Consider the following 20,657-nt stretch of genomic DNA (forward strand, 5'->3'; position numbering starts at 1 on the left):
AATAGGATTGTCTGTACCAGCGCAGTTAAAGAGAACCCGAGGTGGGATTTACTTATGCTAGTGGGGCACAGAGGCTGGTTGTGCACACTAACACCAGCCTCTGTTGCCTCATGGTGTGCCTCCAAGACCCCCCTGCGCGCCGCTATACCCTCCGCAGTGCTGGCGACTTGCAGCGTGTCGCCAGCACGTTTACCTCTCGCCTGTCTGTTAGCGCCACTCCCCCGCCTCCTCCGTATCGGCGCTACCCGCCCGCGCCCCTTCCCTCCCGCTGATTGGAGGGAAGTGACGCGGGTGGGTAGCGCCGATACGGAGGAGGTGGGGGGGCGGCGCTAACAGACAGGCAAGAGGTAAACATTGTGCTGGTGACATGCTGTGTGTCGCCAGCACTGCGGGGGGTATAGCGGCGCGCAGGGGGGTCTTGGAGGCACACCATTGGGCAACAGAGGCTGGTGTTAGTGTGCACAACCAGCCTCTGTGCCCCACTAGCATAAGTAAATCCCACCTCGGGTTCTCTTTAATAACTTCAGAAATCCTATACAGCCATGTACTTGATTATAAAAGTAATTCAGCTCATTTTTTTTGTACAGTGCAATTAAAGCCCCATTAGAAGCAGTGTCCGTGTAATACCAGTTTATGATAGTTATAGATCATCGTATTTCTATTTATGTGCTTAGAAATAGTGTAGCTTTCAGTATTTTGTGATGTAAGCATGGCCAGTATGCACTTAGGATCATGCATACTGCCATATCGGAGAACACCTGTTCCTCAAATGTTGTAACTTTACTTCAGCCCACTGCCTGCTATCAGAATTCACACGTACTGTATGGGGGAGGAGGATCCCCGAAAGTAAGCAATTGATTCTGAGAGGATAATGAAACAGGAGCACTCCACGTCCATACGTGCAGCTGCATTAAGACACTGTACTATAGACTTGAAGTAGCGGACAGGTCCCACAAAACGTGTCGGCCTTACTGATATCTGGCCACTGCCTGGAGTGCCATTGGTCCCGGGGGGCACCATGCCCCTGGTTAAGCCACACCCCACACTAAACCCCACCCCCAAACTAAGCTACGCAACCCCCCCCCCCCCCCATGGGTGTTTGTGTCTTCTTCTTTCCCCTTGTGCCTTCTGTCTACATGTGCCACCTTCAGTCCGCGTTTGCCACCTCAGCCCTCCTGTGTGTCCCTCTGTGTCCCTATGCCTCCTTTTGTCTCCTGTTATGCCTCTTTCTGTCTCTTTGTGGCACCTTTAGTCCCCCTGAGCCACCTCCCCCCCCCCCCCCCCCCCCCCTGTGCATCCAGAGATGGATTAAGGTGAAATGGTGCCCCAGGCAAGCAATGACTTTGGGTCCAACTTTGATGGCCACCTAGCTTTTTTAGCAAGATTTATTGGGGGCTAGCATAAACCAGGCCCTTATACTCTCTCCACGCCCTAGTCACCTGCCTAAGTTGCCTTGTGGATGACCCAACTCTGTGTCCATTCCTCTGTGCCTCCCTCTGTCCCACTGTGCCTCCTTCTGTCCTCCTTTGTGTCTCCTTCTGTTCCCCATTTGTGCCTCCTTCTGTCCCCTTGTCCCATTATCTTCTCCCGTCCCCCTCCTGCTCTCCCCCAGTCCAGTGTGTAAAGGCAGAGTATAGCGCAGCAGAAGCTGTGCTCTAACCTTCCCTCTGGAGTCCAGTGCTGTGACCATCCTGTCTGTTTTCTGCTCCCTCTAGTGCTGGCACCTCACTCTCCTCATGTAACTTGTAATCATGCTACATGCAGTAGGAGATGCTGGGCACTAGGGTGAGTGTTGAGCTGACAGGCAGAATCACAGCACTGGACTCTAGCGGAGAGGTGAGAGCACAGCTTCTGCTGTGCTATACTCTGCATTAACACACTAAGCTGGGGTAGGGCAGTAAGGTGGTGTGCAACGAAATGTGACAGGATCAGCGAGTTGTGTGTATCTCAGGGACCTGAGATACACCTGCATTGGGGGGGGGGGGGGGGGGGGGAGGGGTTGTCACATGTCTTCTTGCCTGGAGTGACAAAAAGGCTAGAACCATCCCTGAATGAGATGTATATAAAATAATTTCTCCTTGAATTTAAATTTCATGTAGATTATATGAGGCTTGAAATTGAACCAATCAGAATAACATTCTGTCACTTTTTATTGGCCCAAGTTCAAGCTGCATAATATTTACATGAAATTTGAAAACAAATAGAAATGATTTGCATCTCATTGATCATCCCTGCTTCTGATATCGATGGCCAGTCTAATAATCTGTGTGTCATTGCATTTATACTTTTAATCTTGCTACAAAATACCAGGACACCTGAGTTCCAAGTCACTAACATTGGAATTGATATCAATCAAAATATGTAAAACAGCAGCAATAAAGAAAACAAAGCTCATCTAATAACTTCCTCTTGTATTGTTCTAATTGTGTTGTAATAAAGGTCAGTCTGGTTTGATTTGTAGCTGGCTAAAATCAATCAATGCTGTGACCTAGTTGTTTTATGAGCGTTATTACACTGCTGCATTCTGTACGGTCTGGATGTCTAGTAGCCTATCTCAGTAATATAGCTATTAGTACTGCTACTCCGGTCTCGGAAAATGACTTGCTCGGACTTTCAACCAAACTAATTAAATCAGATCTTTGCTTGGGGCAAGCGACAATAGTGTTATTTCATTATCAAGTTTGCACATTCATTGCCGTATTCAATCATCACAAACACAACAGAGAGTTTAAAGAGGAACTCCAGTGAAAATAATGTAATAAAAAAGTGCTTCATTTTTACAATAATTATGTATAAATGATTTAGACAGTGTTTGCCGATTGTAAAATATTTTAAATCCCTGATTAAAATTCTGACATTTATTACATGGTGACATTTTTACTGCTGGCAAGTGATGTAGCTGTTGCTTGCTGTTTTGGCAGTTGGAAACAGCTGTAAACAGCTATTTCCCACAATGCAACAGGGTTCACAGACAAGAAACCGCCAGAAGTACCTCGATACTCAGAGCTTCTTGTGGGAGGGGTTTCTCCCCAATATCAGTCATACAGCGCCCTCTGATGGTCTGTTTGTGAAAAGGAATAGATTTCTCATGTAAAAGGGGGTATCAGCTACTGATTGGGATAAAGTTCAATTCTTGGTCGAGGTTCTCTTCAAAGAACCAGCCAACTTACATAATTAGTAAAGTTAGTATTTGCATGTTTTTCCCAGGGCACATTTTCAGTCATTGCTGTAATGAGGTAGTAAATGGTAGCGGAGGATCAGATATGAGCATAGTGCAATACTGGCGCTCTAAATGTCTCACAGTCATCGAAGCATTGAATGCTTATAGAAGGCATTTTACTGCTGTCACTTATACTGTGATGCTTTTATCTGGTGCACTGACACTTTAATATGTAAACCCGCTGTATCATATACCCTATTGGGGAAGTAGCTCATCACTTATATTAGTCATCACTGAACTCTATTTTTCCCTTCCCATATACAGTAGATTATAATTCCTATCCCATGTGTCATGCACTGACATTTTTTACTAACCTTATTCTCTTATTATCTTATGTAAAAACCATTGCTTTATACTCCCAGGGAATGCTATATTGCTTTGCACTATATGTTATGCTTGGTACTATATGTTAGGCACGTCACGGATTTGTCTTGCCATAGACCACACTCCCTTGCGGCCGGTAACAGTTCATAGTAAAAGAGGCACTTCGGTATGTGAACTTATATCTATTGCCTATTGTAAACTGGTTGTTTTTAAATGTGAAAAATATTACATATGGAATGTATGATAATGAATATGGTGTATCTAATGTGTGGAAGTAATTGAAAGTATACAGTTGGAAATGTGACCTGTAAATTTGAGCTTGTACTATATATTTGTGTTGTAGGCACTTTTGTGTTGTTGGACTGCCCTGAGGAAGCGGGCTGAGACCCATGAAACGTGTTGAATAAAAATTAAAATTGCTTCCAGTTATACTGGTCTTCAACTTCTTCAGGAAAGGTAAGATCTGCCTCTCATGTTTATGTATTTTGTTTTTAAATATCACTACTAACTCATTAATACTGGGCACCCTATTGGCCACCTCAGCCGAGTTTAATTCAGCTTGTGTACCTAATAAATGATTGAATAAGGTGTGGCAAGCGGTTTTGCATCCTCATGCACATAGATACACTGAAGCATTATGGGGTTGTTTCATTAAATTGCAGTAATGCAGGTACAGACAGCACATGACAGTATTACCCTTATTTCCGTCCGCAAGTTAAGTTATTAGCACAACGCGCTGTACTCGGGTAGTGTGATCGTTGCTGACTCCTTAGTAGTGTTACATAACAATGGTCGCGCTATTTGAGTACCGCCGGTGACGCTGTCGCTGATAGCATAATTCGCAGTACTTGCGGGAACAAATAAGGGTAATACTGCTGTGCGCTGTCTGCGAATGGTTGTATTACCGCGATTTAGTGAATCCACCCATTTGTGCCATGTTTTTTCCCACATATCAGCTCAGGCAGCCCTGTGCTGGCCCTTCCATGAAGCAACCTGAGTCACATGATTCGGGGGCAGCAGGCTACAGCTGGCAGCAACAGAAGCATAAAGTGTCTTCCTGCCCAGGAGAGTGAGGACGAGGAGAAGTCAAGCCAGGAGAGGAGAGTGGCATCAGTGTGATGGAAAAAGTGGAGGCAGTGTCAGCGTGGTATTAATTGCCCTCCAGCTGGAGAAGGAGCACACGAAGCAGCAGGAGGCATTTGGGAGGGGGAGTCTGGAGGAGGGTGAGTAGTTTGTCTCTATCCTCTACTGGCCCAGGTGGTGCCACTCTGTAAAGTCTGCCTGGATTATGACTACTCTCTGCCTGCCGCCTGTACTGACCTCTGCCTGGATTATGACTACTCTCTGCCTGCCGCCTGTACCGACCTCTGCCTGGATTTTGACTACTCTCTGCCTGTCACCTGCACCTACCTCTGCCTGGATTTTGACTTCTCTCTGCCTGCCACCTGCATTGACCTCTGCCTGAATTTTGACGACTCTCTGCCTGCCACCTAAGACGATAGCAAAGGGAAAAAAGTCCAAAAGGAGTCCCGCTTCTCTAATTGGAGGCCTAAAATTCTTGAAAAAAAATATACCACTTTTAGACTCATAAATACAGACAGAAATGAACCGTTAGGGAGGTTAAAGAGGAACTCCAGTGCAAATAACATAAAGGAAAAAGTGCTTAATTTTCACAATAATTACTGTATGTATAAATCATTACGTCAGTGTTTGCTAATTGTAAAATCTTTCCTCTCCTTGATCTACATTCTGAAATTTATCATATGGCGACATTTTTACTGCTGGCAGGTGAAGTAGCTTGTCGGTTCGACAAGTCGGTTCGCTTTCTTAGGGCAGCTTTCAAAGGGCACAAACGAATTTACCAGAATTCAACAGTAATTCAACAGAAATAAGCACCACATCAAGGTAACATTACCTTTGTTGTAACTTACCTGTACTGCTGCACAATATTGCTGTCTAACTAGATCATCTCTGCCCTTAATTCTGAACTGCACAGCCTACAAGCCACCCCACCAAATAAAAACAAACTGCACTGATAAACGACTAAACATTGCTCCATTGCCCTAGGTAAGCCCACCACCAAGTATCCTCCAACCTCTGCTACACCATTTTCCCTACCTATTTTCACCACCATTCCCAGTGCAACAGTATGTATCCCCAACACATCATTATGCGTACCCCCCTCATACCTCCTCCTCTTTCCTTTAATCACCCGCCCTATTGGTGCCTCATGTTCTGGCTCCATCTGCTCCTCCCCTTGGTCCCTTGTCCACTGCTCACCACACATCCTAACCCCAGGCCCACTCCGGTCTCCCAACTCCCCCGTTCCCCTCCTCATACTTCCCACCTCACCCACCACAACCAAATTTACCCACCTAGCCCCTCTCCCCGCCGCACCTCCCACCCTCCCCATACCCACGAACATTCTCGCCCCAATCTCATTCCCATCCGCCCCATACTCAGATAATCTCTCCCTCTATCTGGCGCTCTCTGGAATGCCAGATATATCCGCAACAAGCTTACAACTATCCATGACCTCTTTATCTCAAAAACCCTCACCTTTCTTGCCCTTACTGAGACCTGGCTCACCCCCTCTGACCTGCCTGCAGCTGCAGCCCTATCCTACGGGGGTCTACACCTCAGCCATACCCCAAGACCAGATAACAGGCCTGGGGGAGGGGTGGGCCTACTACTCTCCCCATCCTGCATCTTCCGTGTCCTTACCCCTCCCCCTTCTCTTTACTTTACCTCCTTTAAGGCCCATGTTATCCGCCTCTACCATCCCCTCCCAGTCATTATTGCAGTCCTATACCGCCCCCCCTCCAGTACTATATCGCACTTCCTAGAAAACCTTGCCTCCTGGCTCCCACACATCCTGTCCTCCGACCTCCCAACAATCATCCTCAGAGACTTTAACATTCCAATTGATGAGCCTACCACCTCTGCTGCCACTCAGCTTCTCTCGCTCACCAACTCCCTTGGTCTCACTCAGCATACTAACGCCACAACCACAGTGCCGGTAATACCTTGGACCTAATTTTCTCCAAAGCCTTCGCACTTACCAACCTGGACATTACACCATTCCCCATCTCCGACCACCACCTCATCACCTTCACCCTCACTCCATCCAGCACCCCCTGTCCCCCTCCCCAAACTGGACGTTGGCAGAGAGATCTGCGCAACCTTGACCCCAATGTACTAGCCACACCCCTCCACTCTCTCTCCTCCTCCCTCCCCAGCCTAACCTGCCCCAACGAAGCGGCAGCTCAATACAACAGTAATCTCTCTGCAGCCTTAGACCATGCGGCTCCCCTGACCTTTCGTACCAACAGTCGCCCCAACCCCCAACCTTGGCACACTGCCCTCACAAGAAAACTACAAAATGAGACACGAGCTGCAGAACGCAAATGGAGGAAATCCCGCAACAACAATGATTTCCTGGGATACAAGACCAAGTTGCAGACGTACCATGCTGCCCTCGCTGATAGTAAACAGATATACTTCACTCACTTGATCGCTACCCAAGCCTCCAACCCACGTCGTCTTTTTAGCACCTTCAATGCCCTACTTAACCCCACACCTCCCCCCCCAACCTCCACCCTCTCAGCCACTGACCTATCAAATTACTTTATCAACAAAATTACAACCATCCGGAGGGATATTTCTCTCCTCCACTCTTTCGCCCCCGCCTCCCCACCACATCCGACTCCTTCCTCTTTCTCCTCCCTTACCTCCTTCAATCCTGTCACGGTGGAGGAAGTCAACCAGCTGCTGGCAACTTCACCTGCCACTTCCTGCCCCCTAGATCTGGTCCCATCTGATTCTCTGCGCCCACATTTTTCTGATCTGGCCCCTGTCCTCACCCATCTGTTCAACCTCTCCTTCTCCACCGGCATCTTCCCCTCCGTATTCAAACAGGCCACTGTGCTTCCCCTGCTAAAGAAATCTTCACTTGACCCTGCTCTGCCATCCAACTACCGCCCAATCTCTCTCCTCCCTTTTGCCTCAAAAATTCTTGAACGCCTGGCCCACCAACGCCTGACCAACTTCCTTAACTCCATGTGATGATTTGCTCAGCTGCCTGTGCAGGCAGCCAGCCTTTTGACCATTGTGTAGGTTTGCATGCTGCAGGACTCTGGAAAGAACAGCTTCTGTCAGTTTTGCAGCTTGTGCTTGCAGAGGAATTTGCATATGTTGTCATGCAAATTGCCTGGCCACATTCATTGGAGGCGTGTACTATAAGTACTATGTCTTTCCCACAATGCTTCGCTGTTCATAAGGATTTCGTCCTATGTAACACTCCTGGTGGGGTGTCAGCCTTGCTCTCTGTTTGAACATCAGCTTAGAGTAATTCCTAAATCTGCGCTAGGCAGATTTCCCTAGTGCTGTTAGGATTGTATTATCTGTATTGCCTGTTCTGTCTTGTCTTGCCTGTTTGCCATTGTCCTGTCCCTATGGTGGTTGACAGGAAATGGTTCTGATCTCTGTTCTTGGAGTATAGCTGGTGCAGCGGTTGCTACCAGCTATCTCTTCTGTTCTGTCTCCTGGGATCGCACTAGCTACTTTTTGCTAGCTCTGGGGATCCTTCTGTTCTGTTTCCTGGGATCGCGCTAGCTACTTTTCGCTAGCGCTGGGGATCCTTCTGTTCTGTCTTCTGGGATCGCGCTGGCCACTTTTCGCTGGCGCTGGGGATCCTTCTGTTCTGCTACTCTGTACTTGGATCGCGCTAGCCACTTTTCGCTAGTGCTGTGGATCCTATCTCTCGCTTGTCCCTGTTTTCGTGTATCTGTCTGCTACGCTTGCCGGAGGCTCGGTGAGGTAACCGTTAAGCAAGCGCTCGTGTCCTCTGTTTCATGTTTGTCTGTTAATGGTTAGTTAGGCGTGCTTGTCTCTATTGTGCTTATCACGTGGAGACCGCGCATAACCGCGTGCACTGTTGCGAATGAGTGCGGTGTTCGCGGTTAGCTAGCATTTGTTATTTTCCGTATCTCCTCATTGTATTATTTGCTGTGCCTTTGCTAACCTCGTATTCTGTTCTGATCTGCCTTGTGTCTTGTCTGGCGATCGCACCTCTGGCGATCGCGTTCCTATTTCATATCTGCTGTTGTGTGTGTGCGGTTGCGGGGTGGCGACTGGATTGGCACACACACATACAACCTGTCCCTTTGCTCATTCTCATTCGCAATCGCCTCTCTTGCGATTGCGTTCTGCGTTTTGTACAATTCCTGTCTGGCATTTGTGGAGGTACAGAGGATTGGTTCCTCTGCACTCCCCAGCGCCATCTGCCGACAGGAATTTTCCCTCTACGGGTGAGTAGCACCTTTTGCTGGGTTCCTGCAAATTATACGCTTGTGGAGGATTTCCGCCGTGTCAGCGCACGCGTTGTGCGCTGATCACGGGGAAAGTTCCACAATCGTTACACTCCAACTCCCTTCTCGATCCCCTGCAATCTGGTTTTCGCACAGCCCATTCTACAGAAACCGCTCTCACCAAAGTGGTAAACGACCTTGCCCTTGCCAAAGCCGAAGGTAAATACTCCATCCTGCTCCTCCTGGACCTCTCCTCGGCATTTGACACTGTCGACCACTCCCTCCAGCTAATGGGCATTCAGGACCTAGCCTTAGCCTGGATCTCCTCCTACCTCTCCAACCGCTCCTTTACAACATTTTTCAATGGCTCCTCATCCACTCCTACACCCCTCTCAGTTGGTGTTCCTCAAGGTTCCGTCCTAGGACCCCTACTGTTCTCACTCTATACTGCCTCAATTGGCAAAATCATCTCCTCCATGGGTTTCAATCACCACCTGTATGCCGACGACACCCAGATATATCTCCACACCCCAGACCTCTCCTCCTCTACCATGGACAAAGTCTCTGCCTGCCTCACATCCATTTCCTCCTGGATGGCTGCCAGGTACCTGAAGCTTAATTTGGACAAGACTGAGCTTCTAATATTCCCACCCCGCACAGCTGCACCCCTCCCAGATCTGCACGTCACTATTGAAAATACTATAATCCACCCTACCTCCCAAGCCCGCTGTCTAGGCGTTACTCTGGACTCTGAACTTTCCTTTACCGCCCACATCCAAGGTATTGCCAGATCCTGCAACTTCCACCTCCGCAACATCTCCAAGATCCGCTCCTACCTGTCCCCTGACACCACTAAACTCCTTATCCACGCCCTTGTCATCTCCCGCCTAGACTACTGCAATTCTCTTTAATCTGGCCTCCCCTCTAACCGTACTGACCCACTTAAATTGGTAATGAATGCGGCAGCCAGACTGATACATTCTTCTCACCGCAGCGCCTCTACAACTCCGCTCTGTAAAGCACTACACTGGCTCCCCATCAGCTTTAGGATCAATTTCAAAATCCTGTGCTTTGCCTACAAATCAGTGCACAAGACCTGCCCAACCTACATCTCTGATCTGGTCCACAGGCACATACCAGCCCGCCCCCTCCGATCCTCCAAAGACCTGCGCCTAGTCGCACCACGCATAACTCAGTTACACGCACGATTGCAGGACTTCACCAGGGCCGCCCCTACTCTCTGGAACTCTCTCCCACCAGCCGTCAGACTCGCCCCCACCTTTAATTCCTTCAAACAAGCTCTCAAGACTCACCTCTTCACGCTCGCATACCCCCCTACACCAGCACCATAATATGTTCTGTTAGACCCCCTCTCAAAAGACGCACCTATTGTCTCCACGCCACCCTTTAGATTGTAAGCCTCCGGCAGGGCCCTCCTCCCTAACGTATCCAGCTTGATTATGCAATCTTACTCGCAACCACCCCTCTTGTAGACTCGAACAGTCTCTATTTTGACCTATGACACTGTATTGTTATCAAATCATTTGCATGATCTTGTTTTGTTGTGAGTTTCCGTATGTTCTACCTGTATGTTAACCCATTTATCTATTGTGCAGCGCTGCGTAAGATGTTGCCGCTTTATAAATACAATAAATAATAATAATAATAATAATAATAATAATAATAATAGCTGCAGATTGCTTTTTTGGCAGTTGGAAACAGCTGTTATTTCCCACAATGCTCCCACAGTGTGATGTCAGCATCTCAGGTGCTGCTGTGTTTCACCACAATATTAGCCATACAGAGCCCCCTGATGATCCATTTGAGAAAAGGTTAAAGAGGAACTCCAGCCTAAACAAACATACTGTCATTAAGTTACATTAGTTATGTTAATTAAAATAGATAGGTAATATAATCTCTTACCCACACTGTTTTAAAAGAACAGGCAAATGTTTGATTTCATGATGGCAGCCATCTTTTTGGTTTAAAGGAGGTGACAGGGAGCATGAGACACAGTTCCAACTGTCCTTTGTCCTGAGCACCTCTCCCAGTTGCTAGGCAACATGAACAACAACATAGGAAATCCCATCATGCTCTGCACAGCATCAGTGAAAAAAAGCCCGGGCTTTTTTTCTTTGATGGGTGGAGCTTAGCTAAAAATGGAGCTAAAAATGATGCTTTGGTAAGAAAAACAAAGTTCTGATGCTGTGAAACTGTTAAAGAAACACCAAGCCTTTTCAGTTCTGCTGAGTAGATTTTTAGTCCGGAGGTTCACTTTAAGATTTCTCATGGGAAAGGGGGTATTAGCTACTCACTGGGATGAAGTTCAATTCTTGGTTACGGTTTCTCTTTAAAGACTGTCAGACAACTGCACAGTTTACAAAAATCTGGGTAACGTTGAAACTAGTCTTCATGTATTTACTTTATCTTAAATGACTTCCACGTCACGCTAATGGGCTTCTTAGGCACACACACTGCTGGGAAAATAGATCTGGCTTTCCATGTTATTTTCCAAGAGATTAATTCAATCACAAACGAGAAGATGGGCGTCACAACCAAAGAAAGAGGTTACAACGTAATGACGTATGGGTTGTTTGGATGGGATGGTTTTAACTAATACACTATAATCTGATTTCCCTGATGGTGAGATGAGCCCATCTTAACATCTGATATACCAGAGAAAGTCACTAGATTCACATCTGCTCTGTGTTACTGGCATTGTCACATACCCAGACGGCATTATGGGAAAGCTGATCTACGATAAACAGTCCAGGGTATGCAACAGTGTTACATTTCCACCTGCACAACACATAATGTTTACTGATAAACTGTGACTGTAACATGCCTGGAAGCAAACATAAAACAACCATAGTGAGATCATTTTCAATGAATAAGACACAACAGCTGCATCCTAACTATAATAAATTGGAATAAGAATGTACATCAGCCCTAAGCCAATAACATACGTTAGTGGTTTTATTAAATAATCCCACTTTTTCACTAGTATGTCTTCAGCAGCATAACTCAGGAGCCTAACAAAGGAACACAGAATGGAGACACCGAGAGCCCAATATAGTGTAGTATGTACTGGTATGTGGCTATGAAAGGTAAGTACAAACATGGGTTACTCACATGGGTTACCGTCTAGGCAACCACTTTATCAGCAGGTGAAGAGATTAGACCTGTACCCACTCAGGATTAAGAAGTCGCTCTCTGTAGATAGGAAATAAGGGGCAACACCCATCCACCAGGTGTGGACAGACAGAGGCGCCAACAGGATAAAATATTCTAAAATGTTTAAAATGAGAATATTAAAAAACCTATAGTAGACCTATATGCGAGGCATTTACCCCAAGCAACAGAACACAAAATGATTTTAAAAGTACAAAAACTGTTTATTATATCAAAAAATCACCAAAGACAAACATACATAAATAGATTAAGGTAACTGGTCAAATCACCACAACACACACACACACACACACACACACACACACACACACACACACACACACACACACACACACACACACACACACACACGTTTAAAATGAGAGGAGGCAGAGGTGGACTTACCTCCTCCAAGCAGACACACATGAGTGTTGTGTCTTAAAGAGAATCTGTACTCTAAAATTCATACAATAAAAAGCATACCATTCTCTTCATTATGTTCTCCTGTGCTGTTTCTGCCCCTCCCTGCTGCAATCCTGGCTTATAATTGCCATTTTTAGGCAGTGTTTACAAACAACAGACATCGCTTCTAACCAGAGTATGATAGGCTGAGAACAGCTTACTGTGTGACTCATGCAGAGCTTGGAGAGGGTGTGTAAAGCTTCTGCCAATGACATGCAGTGCTGCACATTCCACACATTCCAGCCTAAGCCCGACAGAGCCGAGTGCAACTAGGAAAGGCTGCAGTAAGACAGACCACATTAGAACAGGCATAGGAACTTATAGGATAGAAGAAATAAGGCTCAAAATTTTGTTACAGAGCCTCTTTAAATAGGTCTGGTGCAAAGCTCAGCTCCTGTCACAGAGGCGCTGAGCTTTGCACCAGACCTATTTGAGTTTCATGCTCCATTTTTTTATTGCCTGATGAAGCGGGAGATGCCCGCGAAACGTGTTGCACTTGCACTTTATGGAGTATGTTAAAAAAAATTGTTTTAAATATACACAACACTCATGTGTGTCTGCTTGGAGGAGGTAAGTCCACCTCTGCCTCCTCTCATTTTAAACATTTTAGAATATTTTATCCTGTTGGCGCCTCTGTCTGCTTATACTGTCAGGAGCCTAAGTAACTCATTAATCTGATACTGATCATTTTATATTTTTATTAATTTAAATTATTTGATTATTAGCATGAGAGAAAATGACGATATTCTTTTTGCATTCATTTTCGCGAAAATAATGTAAAATTCAACTTAAGAGCAAAAATGCCATTGAAAATCATTTTACAATATGTTCATGATTTTTCACAATTTTTCCTGCAAAAATAAATGCTTTTCACGCTTTTCGTGAATTTTGTCAAAATCAAAAATAGCATTTTCGATGTGAAAAAATTCCCAAGCATTACTGGTTATTAGATCCCTCCCCCATCACTGTTGAAAACTTTGTGCTCTCTGTTGTTCAATGTTTTGGAGGTCTTCCTCAGAATCAGGGGGTAACTAGGGTGCATGGGGCCCCCCGTGAGCTATAGCGATGTATAAGCATCCTGTGATGCTCTGCATAAAGGGGTAGAGAGAGAGTGATGGGCATTTAAAAGAAGCTTAGTTTGCAGGGCATCCACAGCTATGATTGGGTGTGGAGAGATGATATCAGTGGTGCTCAAATACCCCTTTTCAAAATTCGAGTTAGGTCGAATTCGAATAGTAAATTATTCGAGGTCAGTCGAATATTCGAGTCGAATAATTTTTACTATTCGATTCGACCTCGGAATTCGAGCTCACTATTCGAGTCGGTATTCGAGCTCATTATTCGAGCTGACTATTCGAAATGGCCTTAAATAGCTTCCAACACTTGTTTTGAGGGTGAATGATGCAAGAAACCTCTTTTTTTCCAAGTAACAACAGCAAGTGATTATGTGGGGATGTTCCTTTAAAAAAAAAAAGTTGAAAAGAGAAGTTGTGTCCAGAAATTTGTTCAGTACTGTATATACTTCTTCTTCTTCTTCTTCTTTATCTTCTATATCTTCTTCTTCTTCTATATCTTCTTCTTCTATATCTTCTTCTTCTATATCTTCTTCTATATCTTCTTCTTCTTTTATATTGTCTTCTTCTTCTTCTTCATCTTCTTCATCTTCTTCATCATCATCTTCTTCTTCTTCATCTTCTTTTTCTTCATCTTCTTCATCTTCTTCATCATCTTCTTCATCTTCTTCATCTTCTTCTTCATCTTCTTCATCTTCTTCATCTTCTTCTTCTTCATCTTCTTCATCTTCTTCATCTTCTTCTTCTTCATCTTCTTCATCTTCTTCATCTTCATCTTCTTCATCTTCTTCTTCTTCTTCATCTTCTTCTTCTTCATCTTCTTCATCTTCTTCTTCATCTTCTTCATCTTCTTCATCTTCTTCTTCATCTTCTTCATCTTCTTCATCTTCTTCTTCATCTTCATCTTCTTCTTCTTCTTCTTCATCTTCTTCTTCTTCTTCATCTTCTTCTTCTTCTTCATCATCTTCTTCGTCTTCATCTTCTTCATCTTCATCTTCTTCATCTTCTTCATCTTCTTCTTCTTCATCATCTTCATCTTCTTCTTCTTCTTCTTCTTCATCTTCTTCTTCTTCATCTTCTTCTTCTTCTTCATCTTCTTCTTCTTCATCTTCTTCTCCTTTTTCTTCTTCTTCTTCTTCTTCATCTTCTTCTTCTTCATCTTCTTCTTCTTCTCCATCTTCTTCTCCTTTTTCTTCTTCTTCTTCTTCTTCTTCTTCTTCTTCTTCTTCTTCTTCTTCTTCATCTTCTTCTTCTTCAATATCGTCTTCTTCTTCACTTATTTCTCTTTTCAAATTTTTTTTTTTAAAGAAATGCAGCTATTTTTGAGCGTAACAAATAGCTGGTGGCGCACGCATGTTGGAAGCGCCATTGTATGTGCTCCCTGGCAGTGGAAACACACAGACAGCAGGAGGTAAATTCAGCAGCAGGAGGAGGAGGATGAGTGTGTGGCAGCAGGCAGTCAATGAGGCAGGCAGCGTGACATAATAGCCCTGGTACCTAGCGGTGATACCAGGGCTGTAAATAAACACAGCAGGCAGGAGGTCCCAGACAGCGGTCGTGCAGCCCACATTGTGTCCAATACACAACTGGGACAACACAGTTTTCAACCCGGGCACCTCAGAAAAATTAAACCTTTTTTTTTTTTGGTTTTTTTTGTTTTGTTTTTACAACAAATTACACAGATATAGCTATTTTTTGACGTAATAGCTGGTGGCAGAGTGGCAGCAGAAGGTAAATCTGTGTACCCTGGCAGTGGGAAACACAGACAGACAGACAGCAGCAGCAGCAGCAGGAGGAATGGAGGAGTAATTATGTGTGCAGCTATTGTTTGACGTAATAGCTGGTGGCAGACTGGCAGCAGAAGGTAATTCTGTGTACCCTGGCAGTGGGAAACACAGACAGACAGCAGCAGCAGGAGGAATGGAGGAGTAGTGTGAGTGTGGCAGCAGGCAGGCAGCGTGACATAATAGCCCTGGTACCTAGCGCTGATACCAGGCCGTAAATGAACACAACAGGAGGTCCCAGACAGCGGTCGTGCAGCCCACATTGTGTCCAATACACAACTGGGACAACACAGTTTTCAACCCGGGCACCTCAGAAAAATTAAACCTTTTTTTTTTTGGTTTTTTTTGTTTTGTTTTTACAACCAATTACACAGATATAGCTATTTTTTGACGTAATAGCTGGTGGCAGAGTGGCAGCAGAAGGTAAATCTGTGTACCCTGGCAGTGGGAAACACAGACAGACAGCAGCAGCAGCAGGAGGAATGGAGGAGTAATGTGAGCAGCTATTGTTTGACGTAATAGCTGGTGGCAGACTGGCAGCAGAAGGTAATTCTGTGTACCCTGGCAGTGGGAAACACAGACAGACAGCAGCAGCAGGAGGAATGGAGGAGTAGTGTGAGTGTGGCAGCAGGCAGGCAGCGTGACATAATAGCCCTGGTACCTAGCGGTGATACCAGGCCGTAAATGAACACAACAGGAGGTCCCAGACAGCGGTCGTGCAGCCCACATCGTGTCCAATACACAACTGGGACAACACAGTTTTCAACCCGGGCACCTCAGAAAAATTAAACCTTTTTTTTTTTAATGGTTTTTTGGTTTTGTTTGTAAAACAAATTACACAGATATATAGCTATTGTTTGACGTAATAGCTGGTGGCAGAGTGGCAGCAGAAGGTAAATCTGTGTACCCTGGCAGTGGGAAACACAGACAGACAGCAGAAGGGCAGTACACAGCAGCCCACTGTAGGTGTAAAATGTGTGGCTGCAGGCGACGTAATAGTCAAAGTGAACCAGGCTGGCTTAGTGAGCAGGAGCCAGGAGGTGGTAAAGGGTGGTAAGGCACATTAACGATGGTTCTTAGCCAGTTCATGTCCCCCTCTCACCGACAACAGGGGCCAGGAACTCGCCTTCCACCCACGCCTGGTTCATCTTGAGAAACGTCAGTCTGTCCACAGACTTGTGAGACAGACGTGAGCGTTTCTCGGTGACCACACCACCAGCTGCACTGAAGCAGCGCTCGGACAGCACGCTGGAAGGGGGGTAGGACAGCACTTCCAGGGCGTACTGCGCCAGCTCGCTCCAGATCTCCAGGCGCTTGACCCAATACTCCATGGGATCAACAGGGGCATCGCTGTCAAGCCCGCTGTAGGACCCCATGTAGTCAGCCACCATGCGGGTCAGGCGCTGGCTGTGACCGGTGGAGGATGCTGCTGCATGCACCTCCTCTCTAGTCACTGCTGCCAGAGCCTCTACAGTCCTGTAGAGCTCATGGCTGAGAGACAGCAGGTCTGTGGGGCGCTTGCTGCTGGATGCAGGCACCTGCTGCTGCCTCTGTGCTGGCTGCTGGACAGTGGGGGTGGAAGGCTGGGGGAAGGCTTCCTCCAAGCGCTCAACAAGGGCCTGCTGCAAGCTCCTTATTTGTTGCGCTGGGTCTCCTCCTGCAGGCGGCAGGAACTGGCTCAACTTCCCCTTGAGGCGTGGGTCCAACATCATGCTGATCCAGATGTCCTCCCTCTGCTTCATCTGGATCACCCTGGGGTCTCTGCGCAGGCACGTCAGCATGTGCGCTGCCATTGGGAAGAGGCGGGCCACGTCTGCTGGCACATCGACGGCAGTGCTGCTGTCCTCATCCTCCTCCTCTGCCTCGTCAGCCTCATCCTCTCTCCACCCCCGCACCAACTCAGCTGCACTGTGCTGCTCCCCCTCATCACCAGCAAGGTCAGGGACCTCCACCAAGTCCTCCTCCTCCTCCCCCTCAGAGGTGGACTGTGCAGCTGCTTGCCGCTCCTGCTGGTCCAAGGCTGCCGCTCCCTGTTCCAGCAAAGCATCGAGGGCCCTGTTCAGCAGACAAACCAGGGGCACCCACTCGCAGACCATAGCATGGTCCCTGCTCACCATGTTAGTGGCCTGCAGAAAGGGAGCCAGCACTAAGCACACCTGCTGCATGTGCCTCCAGTCATCATCGGGGACGATGGACGGGATGTTGCTGGTCTTGTCCCTTCTCTGAGCGGCGGAAACAGTGGCCAGGGCAAGGTACTGGTTGACAGCGTGCTTCTGTTCAACCAGACGCTCCAACATCGCCAGGGTGGAGTTCCAGCGAGTCGGAACGTCAAGGATCAGCCGATGGCGTGGCAGATCCAGCTCCTTTTGCACGTCTTCCAGGCTCGCACAGGCTGCAGCCGAGCGCCGGAAGTGACGCACAACGTTCCTTGCCGTTTCCAGCAGTTCGCCCATCCCCTGGTAGGTGCGCAAGAACTTCTGCACCACCAGGTTCAGCACGTGGGCAAGACAGGGGATGTGGGTCAGGTTTCCCCTGTCTATTGCGGCAACCAGATTGGCCCCATTGTCGGCCACCACCTCTCCGACTCTGAGGCCTCTGGGGGTCAGCCAAATCCTCTCCTGCTCCTGGAGTTTGGCCAACACATGGGTTGCCGTCAGCTTGGTCTTCCCAAGGCTGACCAAGTGCAGCAGCGCTTGGCAGTGGCGGGCCTTCACGCTGCTGCTGAGGCGGGGGGTTTGGCCAGGTGTGCCGGAGGATGGCAGAGGATCGGAGGAACCTGCTGCAGTTCCCCTGACCCTGCGGGGTGGCACCACCCACTGTGTTGCTGCTGCTGCTGTGCCCGCTGCTGCTCTCCCATCCTCACCCCCTTCCACCAAGCTGACCCAGTGGACAGTGAAGGACAGGTAGCGGCCTGTCCCGAAGCGGCTGCTCCAGGAGTCCATGGTGACGTGGACCCTTTCACCAACCCTCGCTCCACATTGGCCATCACAAAGCGGTGCAGTGCAGGAATGGCCTTGCGGGAGAAAAAGTGTCTGCTGGGGAGCTGCCAGTCTGGGGCTGCGCAAGCAAGCAGCGCACGAATGTCGCTCCCCTCCTGCACGAGCGTGTACGGCAGGAGTTGGGAGCACATGGCCCGTGCCAGCAAGCCGTTCAGCTGCCGCACGCGACGGCTGCTGGGAGGCAGAGCCCTAACCACCCCCTGGAAGGACTCGCTCAAAAGGCTCTGGCGTGGCCTTTTGCTGGCACGGGAATCAGCAGACACAGCGGAGGAGGCCACTGAGGACTGGCTGCCAGAACAGGCCTCAGTGTCGGCGGCAGGAGTTGCAGAGGGGGGAGGAGCAGTGCGTTTCCGCACTCCTGCTGGTGCTGCTGGAGGAGCAGGAGTGCGGGTGGCTGCTGTTGCTGCTGCTGCTGAAGGCTGTGCAGTGATGGGTGTGGTGCCACTGCCAGCACCAGATGCCTTCAGTCTCTGGAACTCCTCATGCTGGTGGAAATGTTTCGCAGCAAGGTGGTTGATGAGCGAGCTGGTGCTGAACTTTAAGGGGTCTGCACCTCTGCTCAACTTCCGCTGACAGTGGTTGCAAGTGGCGTACTTGCTGTACACAGTGGGCATGGTGAAATATCGCCAGATTGGTGACAGAAACATCCCCCTACGGCATGGAAGCGCTGCTGCCTGTCTCCCTGAGGTGGTTGGGGGGGGGCTTGGGGGGCTTGGGTGCGGCTGGTGGTGGTACTGGCAGATGCTGCTGCTGCTGAGCCTGAGACACCAGCAGGCTGTGGGACCTGCCTACTGCTGCTGCCAATGCTTGCACTGATGCGCCTCCTTGCAAGGCCCACAAGAGCATCCTCCTCCTCCTCCTCAGAGCTGCTGAGGACGACATCCCCTGGAGGTGGTGGCACCCAGTCTCTGTCTGTCACCGGGTCATCATCATCCTCCCCCTCCTGAAACATGTCCTGCTGGGATGAGGACCCCCCAAACTCCTCTCCTGATGCATGGATGGGCTGCTTGACTGTCGCCACAGTCTTGCTGTCCAATCCCTCATCCCCCAAAGTGCCCATCAGCATCTCCTCCTCAAAATCGCCAACAACAGCAGACAATTGACTCATGATGCCTGGGGTCAAAAGACTGCTGAATGACAGGTCGCCAACTGACGGTGAACTGGCCTCCTCCCCAGGCCCTGCTGGGCGGCTGCTGCGAACAGGGGTGGTGGTGAGGGTGGAGGCCTCGGATGCAGAGCTGATGGCGGGCTGCTCATCCTCCGTCATGAGTTGCACCACAGTGTCTGCATGCTTTTCCTCAATGGGACGTTTCCGACCCGGCTGGAGGAAAATCGGAGCAGGTGCTACACGCTGCTGCTGCTGTGTCTCTGCAGCGTGAGTTGCAGATGCTCCTGCTGGGCGGCGCCCAAGGCGTCCACGGCCAGTGGCTATGGGAGGAATGTTAGCCACTGACGCTGCTGCTGCGGAACTGTGCATGGTGGCGCGGCCGCGGCCTGCCACAATGCTGCTCCCTCTCCTCCTGATTCCCTTGCTGCCCTTCCCCTTGCCCAAACCGCGCTGGCTGCCACTTCCAGACATCTTCGATGTTTTGGGTGTATAGACAAAAGTTTTTTAAAAGGGCGGGTGAAAAGTGGGGTACTTTAATGGAGTGGGTTGGTGGGTGAGGTGACTGAGTGAGTGTCCCTAGTACAGTAAGTAAGTAGTAACAGTCAGGAAGTACAACTAGCAGTTACAATAATCAGTAGTAATCACAAGTAAATTTAGTGTGTGTACACTACAGACAGTGAGTGCACGCACGCACGCGCAAACACGCGCAGGAGCTAGCCTATGAACAGTGACTGAGTGAGTGTCCCTAGTACAGTAAGTAAGTAAGTAGTAACAGTCAGTAAGTACAACTAACTAATTACAATAATGAATCAGTTATCAGAAGGAAATAGAGTGTGTGTAGTGTGTGTACACAGACAGTGAGTGCACACACGCAGGAGCTAGTAGCCTATGAACAGTGACTGAGTGTCCTAGACTCCTAGTACAGTAAGTAGTAACAGTAAGTACAACTAACTAATTACAATAATCAATTACAATAATCAATCAGTTATCAGAAGGAAATAGAGTGTGTGTAGTGTGTGTACACAGACAGTGAGTGCACACACGCAGGAGCTAGTAGACTATGAACAGTGACTGAGTGTCCTAGACTCCTAGTACAGTAACAGTAAGTAGTAACAGTAAGTACAACTAACTAATTACAATAATCAATCAGTTATCAGAAGGAAATAGAGTGTGTGTAGTGTGTGTACACAGACAGTGAGTGCACACA

Source organism: Hyperolius riggenbachi, chromosome 1, assembly GCF_040937935.1.
Source record: "Hyperolius riggenbachi isolate aHypRig1 chromosome 1, aHypRig1.pri, whole genome shotgun sequence".
NCBI lineage: Eukaryota > Metazoa > Chordata > Amphibia > Anura > Hyperoliidae > Hyperolius > Hyperolius riggenbachi.